Source organism: Sander lucioperca, chromosome 3, assembly GCF_008315115.2.
Source record: "Sander lucioperca isolate FBNREF2018 chromosome 3, SLUC_FBN_1.2, whole genome shotgun sequence".
Lineage (NCBI taxonomy): Eukaryota > Metazoa > Chordata > Actinopteri > Perciformes > Percidae > Sander > Sander lucioperca.
The window spans coordinates 2,094,885-2,106,839 of NC_050175.1; the positions used below are offsets into that span (position 1 = coordinate 2,094,885).

Below are 11,955 nucleotides of genomic sequence, written 5' to 3' on the forward strand. Positions count from 1 at the left end.
TCACCCTAATGATCGTTTAATTTGTTCGGACTTGTGAAGCACTTTGTACAGTCTGTTTCAACATGAGCGCTATAAAGAAATCATTGATCATCTCTCTGAGGTTTAATAATAATAATTTACTGCAGCAATGTTTTGCAGAAATATGATTATTAACTGGTATGCACGCTACAAATAGCCACAGCTGTGCGTAATGACAGCTACCATTGGAGAACCTCGCTGAAGTGACAGTGGGTGAAACTGCACTTTCTTTGCCGTATTGGCCATTGACAGGTCTAATGAGAGGTGGAGGAGACACAAGTACTAAAATGAAAACAGATGTTTAAGGGCATTTCTAAATCCATTTATGGCTACCTGTGGGAGTGGAAATGAGGATTGCAAGTGTGCCCAGTTCCACAATGATTGAGATTTATAAAACTGAAACTGGTTCAAGTGTGGCTTTATAAATATGACAAAAAGAATGCATATGCATATTTCTGTCTGTGTGTGTACACACAGTTTTAGTTAGTTTTGATGCATCTGGCCCCATGGGATCAAATATGACAGACAAGCACAGTACTTTTTACTTTTATCTGTTTATATGCTACCTTTTGCCAACATCATTAAGTCTCAACACATCACACCCTGCCTGCATTTAGTTCCCCTTTGACCTGCCAATTGATATTCACTGTTGAATGCATGATGAGGACAAGATGGAGATTCTTTCATTTGGTCCTCCCAAAGACAAACTTCTACTTCAGAATAAACTTGGAAGCTTATCAGCTTACGTTAATTCTGAAGACTTGACTTTCAGTGAAAAGAGATTATAAAATCTCTTTCTTCAACTGAGAAATCTTCAAGATCATTCCTTTCTAAAGGTTCCCTAGTGAAAATATTAAATTCACTAGTCTTGTCTCATTTAGATTATTGCAATGCATTACATTCGAGTCTCAGCCAAAGTAGCATACATCATTCACAACTGGTACAAATGGATGCACGGCTTTTAACAGGATGAGAGAAGTACGGACATATGACTCCTATTTTAGCTGCCATACATTTGCTCCCAGTTACTTTTAGATCATGGTCTTACTCTGTCTTACACAGTATTAGTGAGCTTTGAACCCCATACTGTATAGATGTACCTGGTTGGTAACCCAAGGTCCTCAATGGCACCTTAACTTTACCTTCATCAAAACTTCCAAGCCATTAGCATCGCCAGCCTGAACAGCTAAGGTTTAGCTAGCTCTGTGTCTGCTTTTAAGCCTCTTCTGAAAACGTTTGTTTATAACACAGCTTTTTATCCTGTGATCTTTTTTTAATATGGTCAAGTGTATCTTTATTTCTCTTTATGTATTCTTACTGTGTGATTGACTTGTTGTTGTTGCTTGTGCTATCTGATGTTTTTACTCAAACTCACTCGCTATTACTTGGTTGTTGTTATTTCTTTTTACTTGTGGAGCACTTTGTAACATTGATACGAAATGTGCTATATGAATAGATTATTATTATTATTATTAGTAGTAGTAGTAGTAGTAGTAGTAGTAGTAGTACTAGCAGCAGTAGTAGTATAGGGGTAGAAGATAAAGAAAAAGACATTCTCATCCTCCTCACTTGCAAATGAACTACTTAAGATGACTGGAGAAGATATTTCTTTGTCCTTTTTCATCTTGCAAAGCTATATTTTCTCCCTCAGCTGTTCAGAGAGATGAGATATCATAAAAAGATCATTAAATTGGTCTATATGTCATGGGACCAATGTGCCGTGGGACTGCAGCTTCCATACTTTCTGGCCAAGCTAAAGCAGAAGACATGGGAGAGGAATAATGTGATTTGATGGTGAGGACACATTTCTTTTGAAGAGATGAGTGTTCAGTGTTTTTCAAATTGTTTTGATTTCTTGAAGCAGAATTAGCTGTTTTGAGTATTATATTGTGATTATGGCAATATCCCCCAAGGGACTTTATATATCCAGTGTTTTTTGCTGATCTGTATTATTGGTAAGGCCTCTCCGGGAACCATCACCTTATCGTGGTGGAGAGGTTTGTGTGTCCCTATGAACCTGAGGGCTGTGTTGTCTGGAGCTTTGTGCTCCTGGTAGGGTCTCCCAAGGCAAAGTGGTCTCAGGTGAGGGGCCAGACAAAGAATGGTTCAAAAACCCTATGAGTGACCGAGGAAGAGATGGAGTGACCCTGCCCGGAGGAAGCCCGGGGCCCCCGTCTGGAGCATAGACTGTATATATTAGTGGACAGCGCATCCGGTTCAGCAAAATGCGGCAAATGCGGAAGTGCCTTAAACCTGCATTCTATCTGAATTCCAGCAGGGGGCGACACGTGCGGTTGCAAAAAGGAGGTCCGTTTCTATAGAAGTCTATGGCGAAATGACCCACTTCTCACTTGATTTATTACCTCAGTAAACATTTCAATTAAGAGTTTATATTCTCAATCGCTAGTTTTAAGTCTTCTGCAACACAGAATGATGTTCATTTTTTGAATTATGGTCTCGTTGATTTTAAAATCGGCGATAAAGCGGGGGATGTTTTAGGGCGTGGCTATGATGTGATTGACAGTTCGCGGCCTGTCAATCATGACAGAGGTTTAGCAAAGCTTATCCATGGCATGTAAACTTCACTTTGGGGGTTGACCAGCTTTCGTCTTCGTGACTGTGACAGTTGGTCGCCTAATAATGTCTTGTTCAACGTTCGGTTGTACGACAAGACACTCAAAGGAGTCGGCAGTTCAGTTTTTCCGGTAAGTAACGTTACATTTTGTTTTAATACCGTTTTTCGTTAGCCAACGTTAGCATCCCAATGAATATCAGTTAGCTAGCTAGATTGCACCTTGCTAACCAAGCTAGCGGGCTAACTAATAACAAGCGGATTAAAATTAATATATTTAACGTTACAGTCGTATACAGTAGGTATGCACAACGGTCTCGCCGGTAATCTGTTTTTAACCATATGTGATGTTATTGCTAATCGATGCGCATGTAATGGTAATGTTAGCTTAAAGTCAAAGCCTGATATAGCTAACGTTATAGTGCGAATTCATATAAATCCTATTCGTACGGGATTAGAATCATTTTGGGACCGCGTGTGATTTAGAAAGTACCCCCTCACATCTGAGTTTTGTGTGGGGCATTCGCACGGGACACGGAGATGGAGATGCTTTTACTTGAATATACTGAAATATATGTACCCCGCCCGAGAGTTGGGCAACGTTACCCGGAGGCGCCCGAAGGACAGGCACAGACACCCACACAGCATCACCGTCACCCTCTCTGGAGCGCGTCGACGGACGGGGCAGTAGGCCAGAATATCCGTTTTTGCAATAAAATGTCGCACATGAAAAAATATATATATTATTGTAAAGTTACATAAGTGTTCTATCTTGAAAAATCTTCAGTTCTGCAGCCAAATGTATTGTATAAAGCACCAGGTTCAATATTCTTTTCTCAAAAATCTAAATACATTATTTCAGACTGTTAATGTACCTAACAAGCATGCTGCAGGAGTTATTAACCACTGTTGTTGATGCTGTTACACTGAGGTCTTTCTTCCACTTACTGTAGTTGTGTCTGCTAATCTATTTGAAGACCTTCTGTCAGCACATTAGTCTGTTTTAAGATGAGTCACATACATGTTACAATCTATATTAACAAATTCTGTTTATTACTAAAATGTAAGTAATGTAAGTGTTGCGTACAATACACATTGTCTAAGATAAATTTGACATGTAGGAGTATGTTTACTTAATACTGCATGTCCTCAACTGAAGCATGCCTTCATGTACAAGCTCATATATTAATATAATTCATTGTGATCTACCATGCCTTAACTACATGTTTGTCTTTACAAAGGTATCCACACTGAAAACTGAATGACCAGAGCCAGAGGGAAGACCTGGTGTATAGCGCAGCGTATTTGGTGCCATTCATCTGGTTGTGGAAAACAGATTGCATTGACCACATCCAAAGTTCTCAAATGTGTTCTGATTATAACGATGCCAGAAAATCATTTTCGGTTCAGCTTCTTCTGCTGAAAGGACAGACCAACTTTTAGCACTTTAGCATCATTGGTATTTAGAGGTTTAAAATGTGAGTCCTGTAATAGATGTGTCCTCTTGTGTTACTGTTAGGCCTGCTGCTCCTAGGTAGCTTCTCTGTCTCTCCTCTCTCCCTCTCTCTGTCTGTCTCTCCTCCCTCCCTCTGTCTGTCTCTCCTCTCTCTGTCTGTCTCTTATTGCAGGAGTGGAGTCTAGAGGGTGGGAGTCTGGGTTCCAGCTGCCTCTCATCTACCACAATCAACCAACAATTTGTGATAATACTTTTGTTATAATGAATTTGCAATAACCTTACACAGATTAAACAGCACCTAGTGCATTTTCAATTACCTACTAAACACTTGACTATGTATGTCAAAATAAATATGTCTATAAATTAATCTAAAAGGATTTTGGTGAAGTGTTTTCATGGTGATTAAAATTGACAAGTACATAAAGACACACAAGAAAAGCACAAACTACACTTCCCTGATCCTTCTTTGTCAACATTCAAATATGGTAACATTTGAGAAATCATTTTTGTTGATTAAAGCCAAAATAGACACTTTTAATCAATTACAAATTCTATCAAATTACCAATGTCTTCTTGTATGACTACAATATTGTGTATGTTCCTATAGTTGCTTCAGAAAAACAAATGTAGCTTTAGAAAGACCTTTATTTCACATTGAAATGGGCATTAACTACAAAAACTACATAAACCACAAACAACACTGGCAATATTTTTAAGATTATGTTAGGGTTAGGGGTTAAATTGATGAATTAAATAATGTAGTTCACCTTTTACAATCCGGTGTACATTCCACACATAAAACACTGCTGTGGGTCAAGGTAAGACATGTCTGCATATGAAAAAAAGGGTAGTTGAATCACTAGTGTCACATTGTTAATTACAGTAGAAATGGTTGACATTACAAACCACAATATAAAAATATAGCTTAACATATACAGCTTAAAACACTTGTGCAGCACTCTGTTCAGTCAAGTCCAAATGCCTGGGTAAAGAAATAGAAGCTGCCTTTACAATTACAGTGAGCATAGTGTGACAGTCTGTTGGTTGTCTGTAATGCACAGTGGAAAAAGAAAAAAAACCTGCGAGCCTTGTCGATCTTCCCCGGATTGTTAACAGCCCTCCACCTGCATCTCTGGGTGATGCCAGAGAAAATGCACTTACTTCTGAGGTATTGGGTGGGTGCACATGCCATCGTGGCTCTCCACACTCCTATTTGTGAAAAAAAAGAGTCATCAATTTCCATTTGAGCCCCTCATAGTTAAATATATATGCACACTAGCATGTAACTGTACTTCATTAATTATCGGGGGAGAATACAGATGAATCAACAACAGTCTATTGTAACTTGTAATGCGCTCTTATTCCGGCACGCGTGGTAAATGCATTCAAACGGCCGAGATCGAGTAGCGAAGTTGGCGAGATGATACACATTGGACTACTTCCGGTTTTCAAAATAAGATGTTAATACAAAGTACATATAAAAACTAGTAATGGATTATATTCACCAGAAGTAAAATACATGTAACCTGTGTCTGTCCATTATACAAAACAAATGAGTGAATTGTGAAAGGAATGTATAGTTTGAGTTTACAAGAGTACAACATAATTCCAGACTGATTTATTTCAGGGGACACCTCTGACTACACCCATATTTAAAATCAGGCAATTAAACGGTATCAATTTGGGGATTTTTGGAAGCAAAGTCCCATACTTCTGCTGTAAAATGACTCAAAATATGAAACTGGAGGTGCTATAAAAAGACTTTGGTCCATAGTTCCAGGCAATGACTGACATATTTGAGTACAGGGCATCACTTAATACTGTCATACTGAAAATCAAACAATTTTACTGTATAATTTTGGAGATTTCTGGAAGCAAAGTCCCATACTTCTGCTGTAAAATTACTCAAAATATGAATTTGGAGGTGCTATAAAAAGACTTTGGTCCATAATTCCAGGCAATGGCTGACATATTTGAGTACAGGGAATCACTTAATATTGTCGTACTGAAAATCAAACAATTTTACTGTATAATTTTGGAGATTTCTGGAAGCAAAGTCCCATACTTCTGCTGTAAAATTGTTTGATTTAAAGTATGACAGTATTAAGTGATGCCCTGTACTCAAATATGTCAGTCATTGCCTGGAACTATGGACCAAAGTCTTTTTATAGCACCTCCAGTTTCATATTTTGAGTCACTTTACAGCAGAAGTATGGGACTTTGCTTCCAGAAATCTCCAAAATTATACAGTAAAAATGTTTGATTTACAGTATGACAGTATTAAGTGATGCCCTGTACTCAAATATGTCAGTCATTCCCTGGAACTATGGACCAAAGTCCTTTTATAGCACCTCCAAATTCATATTTTGAGTCATTTTACAGCAGAAGTATGGGACTTTGCATCCAGAAATCTTCAAAATTATACAGTAAAAATGTTTGATTTACAGTATGACAGTACTAAGTGATGCCCTGTACTCAAATATGTCAGTCATTCCCTGGAACTATGGACCAAAGTCTTTTTATATCACCTCCAGTTTCATTTTTTTAGTCATTTTACAGCAGCTGTAAGGGACTTTGCTTCCAGAAATCTCCAAAATTATACAGTAAAATTGTTTGATTTTCAGTATGACAATATTAAGTGATGCCTTGTACTCAAATATGTCAGTCATTGCCTGGAACTATGGACCAAAGTCTTTTTATAGCACCTCCAGTTTCATATTTTGAGTCATTTTACAGCAGAAGTATGGGACTTTGCTTCCAAAAATCCCCAAATTGATACCGTTTAATTGCCTGATTTTAAATATGGGTGTAGTCAGAGGTGTCCCCTGAAATAAATCAGTCTGGAATTATTGTTGTATTCTTGTAAACTCAAACTATACATTCCTTTCACAATTCACTCATTTGTTTTGTATAATGGACAGACACAGGTTACATGTATTTTACTTCTGGTGAATATAATCCATTACTAGTTTTTATATGTACTTTGTATTAACATCTTATTTTGAAAACCGGAAGTAGTCCAATGTGTATCATCTCGCCAACTTCGCTACTCGATCTCGGCCGTTTGAATGCATTTACCACGCGTGCCGGAATAAGAGCGCATTACAAGTTTAGTGTCGGCTGAGTTGACCACGGAGATCCGAGTGTCGGCTGGCTTGACCGCAGTCATAGACTGATGGAGCAAACAGTAGCAAGACATTATCAGTGCATTATGGTTGTTACAGTTAACCAAACGTTTTAAGAAACTTTGTTATACATCTGCTAATACTTAGCGTTAGATAATGATTATTGATTATGAGCATTAACAATCCCCGTTTTGCATTTCGCTGACACTACGTTTAAATTAGGACAACGTAAACTTCGATTTGCAGAAAATTAACGTTAGCATGTTTTACCAGTGGCTAGCTAACGTTACAGACAATTTACATGGTAACTTCAGATACATTTACTTTACAATGTGACTCATCTTATATGTAATATAACTATTGGACAAAGATATATTTAAAACCTAGCGAAGCTATATCTTACCTCGAATTATGTATGCTAACTTTCAGCAGCAGTTGCATCCAGATTGCCAGTGAACGTGTGTAAGGTAACGTAGAGTGTAAGCAGCGTTGCCAACTCCAAAAAAAACAAACAGTCAGACACCGCCCAATAGTCTATGGCTCCTCCCTCACTCCGCCCTCTCGTCTAAAAACGTCACATCCGCAACCAGGATGGCTGCGCCCATAAACGCAAACTCGACGACGGATAAGTGATCTCCACAAACCAATGGGTGACGTCACACATGCTCTGTCCATTAATATATACAGTCTATGGTCTGGAGCCAGGCCCAGATGGAGGGCTCGTCAGCGAGCGTCTGGTGGCCGGGTTTGCCACGGAGCCCGGCCGGGCATAGCCCGAAAAAGCTACGTGGCATCCATCTCTCCATCCCATGGGCCCACCACCTGTGGGAGGAACCGCTGGGGTCAGGTGCGCTGCCACACGGGTGGCAGTGAAGGTCAGGGGCCTCGACGGACCAGACCCGGGCAGCAGACGCTGGCTCTGGGGACGTGGAATGTCACCTCTCTGTGGGGGAAGGAGCCGGAACTGGTGCGGGAGGTGGAGCGCTACCGGTTAGATCTGGTGGGGCTTACCTCTACACAGTCTCGGTTCTGGAACCATACTCCTGGATAGGGGCTGGACTCTTTTCTTCTCCGGAGTTGCCCAGGGTGTGAGGCGCCGGGCGGGTGTGGGGATACTCACAAGCCCCCGGCTGAGCGCCGCTACGTTGGAGTTTACCCCGGTGGACGAGAGGGTCGCCTCCCTACGCCTGCGGGTTGTGGGGGGGAAAACTCTGACTGTTGTTTGTGCGTATGCACCAAACAAGAGTTCGGAGTATTCGGCCTTCTTGGAGACCTTGAGTGGAGTCCTGTATGGGGCTCCAGTGGGGGACTCCATAGTTCTGCTGGGGGACTTCAACGCGCACGTGTAAATTCTCCCACACCACACTGGGATATTTTTCCTGGCCAGTTATGTGATTTATGATATCCTTAATTAAGGGGTTTACTTTCTGGGAGGATAGTTCCATCATATGTCATCATTATGTACAGCATTGTCCTTATCAGGGGTTGGTGTTTGTTTTTACTCCCCAATTATTTATTTATCACCTTTTGCCACTATCACAATTCCTTGTATTGGAGACGATTTCCTACCAGTGTCAGTACCTGACACCATACTTTCACTAGGGCAAATAATAGGAAGCCATAAGGTCTTCTTATGAGTCATAGGAAACTTTTCTCTGTTCCAAATCCACTTTGCAAATTAGGCAAATAAGACGGGTGTGTTTTTATATAAAGTTCTTTGTCTTTACAGTTTTAAACTTTCTAATACACATCATACAAATAATCATCTGATGCACATAAAAACATCTTTCTCGCCCCCTGGTGGTGAGTTGCTGTTTATGTCCCCCCCCCCATTTTATTTTGGGACATGGGCCAAACAAAAAAATTACATCATACATTTTTCCCCAAGATGTTTTTTGTCATTTTAGAGTGTTTCTCATCCCGCTGATGTTTGTTCAAGTTTTCATTTTTCCGATAAGTTTGGTTTTAATTAGTTATTTGATGCTATAAAAACAGGGTGAAACGTCATGTTTTACAGCTGTGATTGACTCACGATTGGTCGGGCGGGTTTTTGGGCGGGACTTCGAAGTTACGGTGGCTGCAGAGCCTCAGCTGGGCTTCAAGGAGTCCACACAGCATCCACGGGGCTGGGAAGATCTTGTATACCTGTAGGGAGTCAGGGAGTCAAGGTCTGATTAATATTGGTGCTCTAATTACTACTGGATGCAGTTCTTGTTTGTATGTGTAAAACCTCGAAACAGCTCTACTGGGTGAAATGGTAAAATTAAATTAAAAAATAAATAACACAGAGACAAGGCCAGACACATTGCCATAGACAAAAATCACGTTAAAGTTGCATCCACCCACTGAAAATATCATCTTTAACTCTTTGTGGGTCAGCTGCAGTCATCACTCATGGCTATCAGTACAATAAAGCAGTAAAACAGTAAACAAAAAAAAGACATCATCTATGTTTTACCCATATTTAGACTTGGCCTGTTTAAGGCTTTTTTCCCCATGTATCTACTAATATTATATCATTTCAGAATTGAATGATTGCTATCAAAAAATAAACAATATAATTTTCAGAATGTAAGTGTGTATATGTGTGTGTATAATGTGTCTACATGGCCATGTGTGGGGAAAGGGAAATGGATGTGTATGAGTCTTTGGACTCCTCCTCCTTCTGCTAATGACTGCATCTGCATCTGTATGCCTGCCATGATGCTGCTGTCGTGATCAGGTCTCAATAGGCTTACTCTGTTGTTAAACAAGGTTAAATAAAGTCAATAACAGTTTAAATATGAGGTCAAGTGAAAATAGGCTCGTTGGAGATGAACTGCGTCTCGCCTGTAAAGTTGATGAGAGCAGGCGGCAGCAGCCGGGGGCGGTGACAAAAATCCGCTCTCAAGTTGGACGGTTTCCAGCCGTTTCCAGCAGCCTTCAGGCTGAACAGGAAGTCACAGAAACACTGTGGTCCGATTCCGATTTAATAAAATGTTATCAGACCCATATATCAGCTTGTACACAGTCTCCAGTTGTTTTAATTATGACAGAGTAGCTGTCACAATGCTCTACATGCGATATGTTGCTGATTTTAATTAACAACAGACTGTAGATGATCTGTAATCTGATCAGATTTAGTCTCTCTGACTTCTAAACGTAACTATCAGCCACACAACATGTGTTCTGTACAGAATAAGCCTTTAAATCAGACAAATAGCAGTTAAAATCCCTCCAATTCAAAATAAAAGAAAGTTTATATAAAACGTCAGCATGTTGAGTCAATTCTGAACCAATCAGCTGTTAGATCAGCTGAGAGGCCGGCATTTCCCAGCATGCCCTGGGTCCGCCTGGGTCTTGCAGTCGGTGAAAAGCAACTGCGCTGCCTGGGTCTCAAACCTGCAGCTGCCGTGATCTCGTGAGGTTATCGTTGCCCACGTGTGCATGACGTCAGAGCAAGTCGGGATCAAGTCGGACACAAATCTACCCGGCATGCATTGGGCGGCGATCGCCGGTGATCGATTCTGCGCAGACCTGGCTCATCTCCAACGAGCTTAATGATAAATACTGTGGTACATTATTTTGGTTTATGTTTGTCCCAGTTTCCTTGCAGTTTGCCTGTTTTATGTCTGGTGCACCTACTGAATAAGGAAAAGCTCTGTTTTAAAGCAAGTGCAATGCTTACATGCAGCTGTTAATCTTGTTTGTTAACATAGCAGGACAGATAACAGTGTGATTTAATTAAAGGTTTGAAATCATAATTTGACTGCTTCAGTGCTGAATACTGCTGATGTCACTGCCACTGTTCTACTGTATTGCTGTTACTACTGCATCCAATACTACTGTTTCTTCAACTAGCTTTTACTACAGAGACAACTACAACATCATAGCTCCGGTACAGGTAGTGTGTCTACTGCACTGCTTCTCCTGTTGCAACTACTACTAACACTGTTTGTATTACTTCAATAACAACTGCTTATACCGCATCATTACTGCTACTATTGTGACTATGAAACTTCTACTACTACTTACCTCTACTGCCATGGTACTACTACTACCACCCCTACTACTATTACTAGCAAATTGTACATGCATGGTTGGTAACTATTTCCAATATACACTTTTTAATATATAATTTGAAATGGTCTTTACACCCCAACAGCAATAACTAACTTATGGATTCTGAAAAAAGAGCGAAAAAGATCTGTCATTTGTAGCTGCTGTAATCCTGTAAAAACGCCCACCAATCACTGCCTCGCGGTCAGCTTGGACAGAACAAATGAAATGCCTCCTTGCCCCGCTGCGCGTACTCTACCCCTCCCGTGTATGAACCTGAGCTCAAGGCACGTCGTCACCACATTGCTAGTTATGTTTGTTTTAAACATTTGGTATGATATTAGCTGTTTGCTTACAGTGAATGAGACATGAAGTAAAACTGCGCTCCTTTCTCTGCACTGTAGCAGCAACGCAGAAGTGCTCGTGCACGTCTGTGTGTGGGCGGAGCCCCGAGGGCAGGAGGAGGGGTTAGACGGAGCCCCGAGGAGATGCTAACTTTGGCCAACATTACCACCCTACCTTTAAATGTGTAGTTAGGAAATATGCTTTTTGCTTCTGTCTGTATGGTAAATATGAAGCCAACTATAGCAGCCAGTTAGCTTAGCATAAAGACTGGAAACCATGGGGAAACCTCTAGCCTGGCTCTATCCAAAGCTTATAGAATCCACCTACCAGTAGTAAATAACACGTTACATTCTGTTGTTAAAGCTGTTAAAAAAAAAAAAAAAGTGAAAAAACATAACATT

The 11,955-nt window shown here is 40.4% G+C and overlaps 1 long non-coding RNA gene across 1 annotated transcript; it reads left to right on the plus strand.

Annotated features, from left to right (window-relative positions):
- Positions 1–20: 20 nt before the first annotated feature.
- LOC116056772 lies at positions 21–11,728 on the plus strand. The gene is made up of 3 exons (XR_004106661.2): positions 21–33; positions 885–888; positions 11,625–11,728. It is a non-coding gene; the product is annotated as an uncharacterized LOC116056772 (long non-coding RNA).
- Positions 11,729–11,955: the final 227 nt, after the last annotated feature.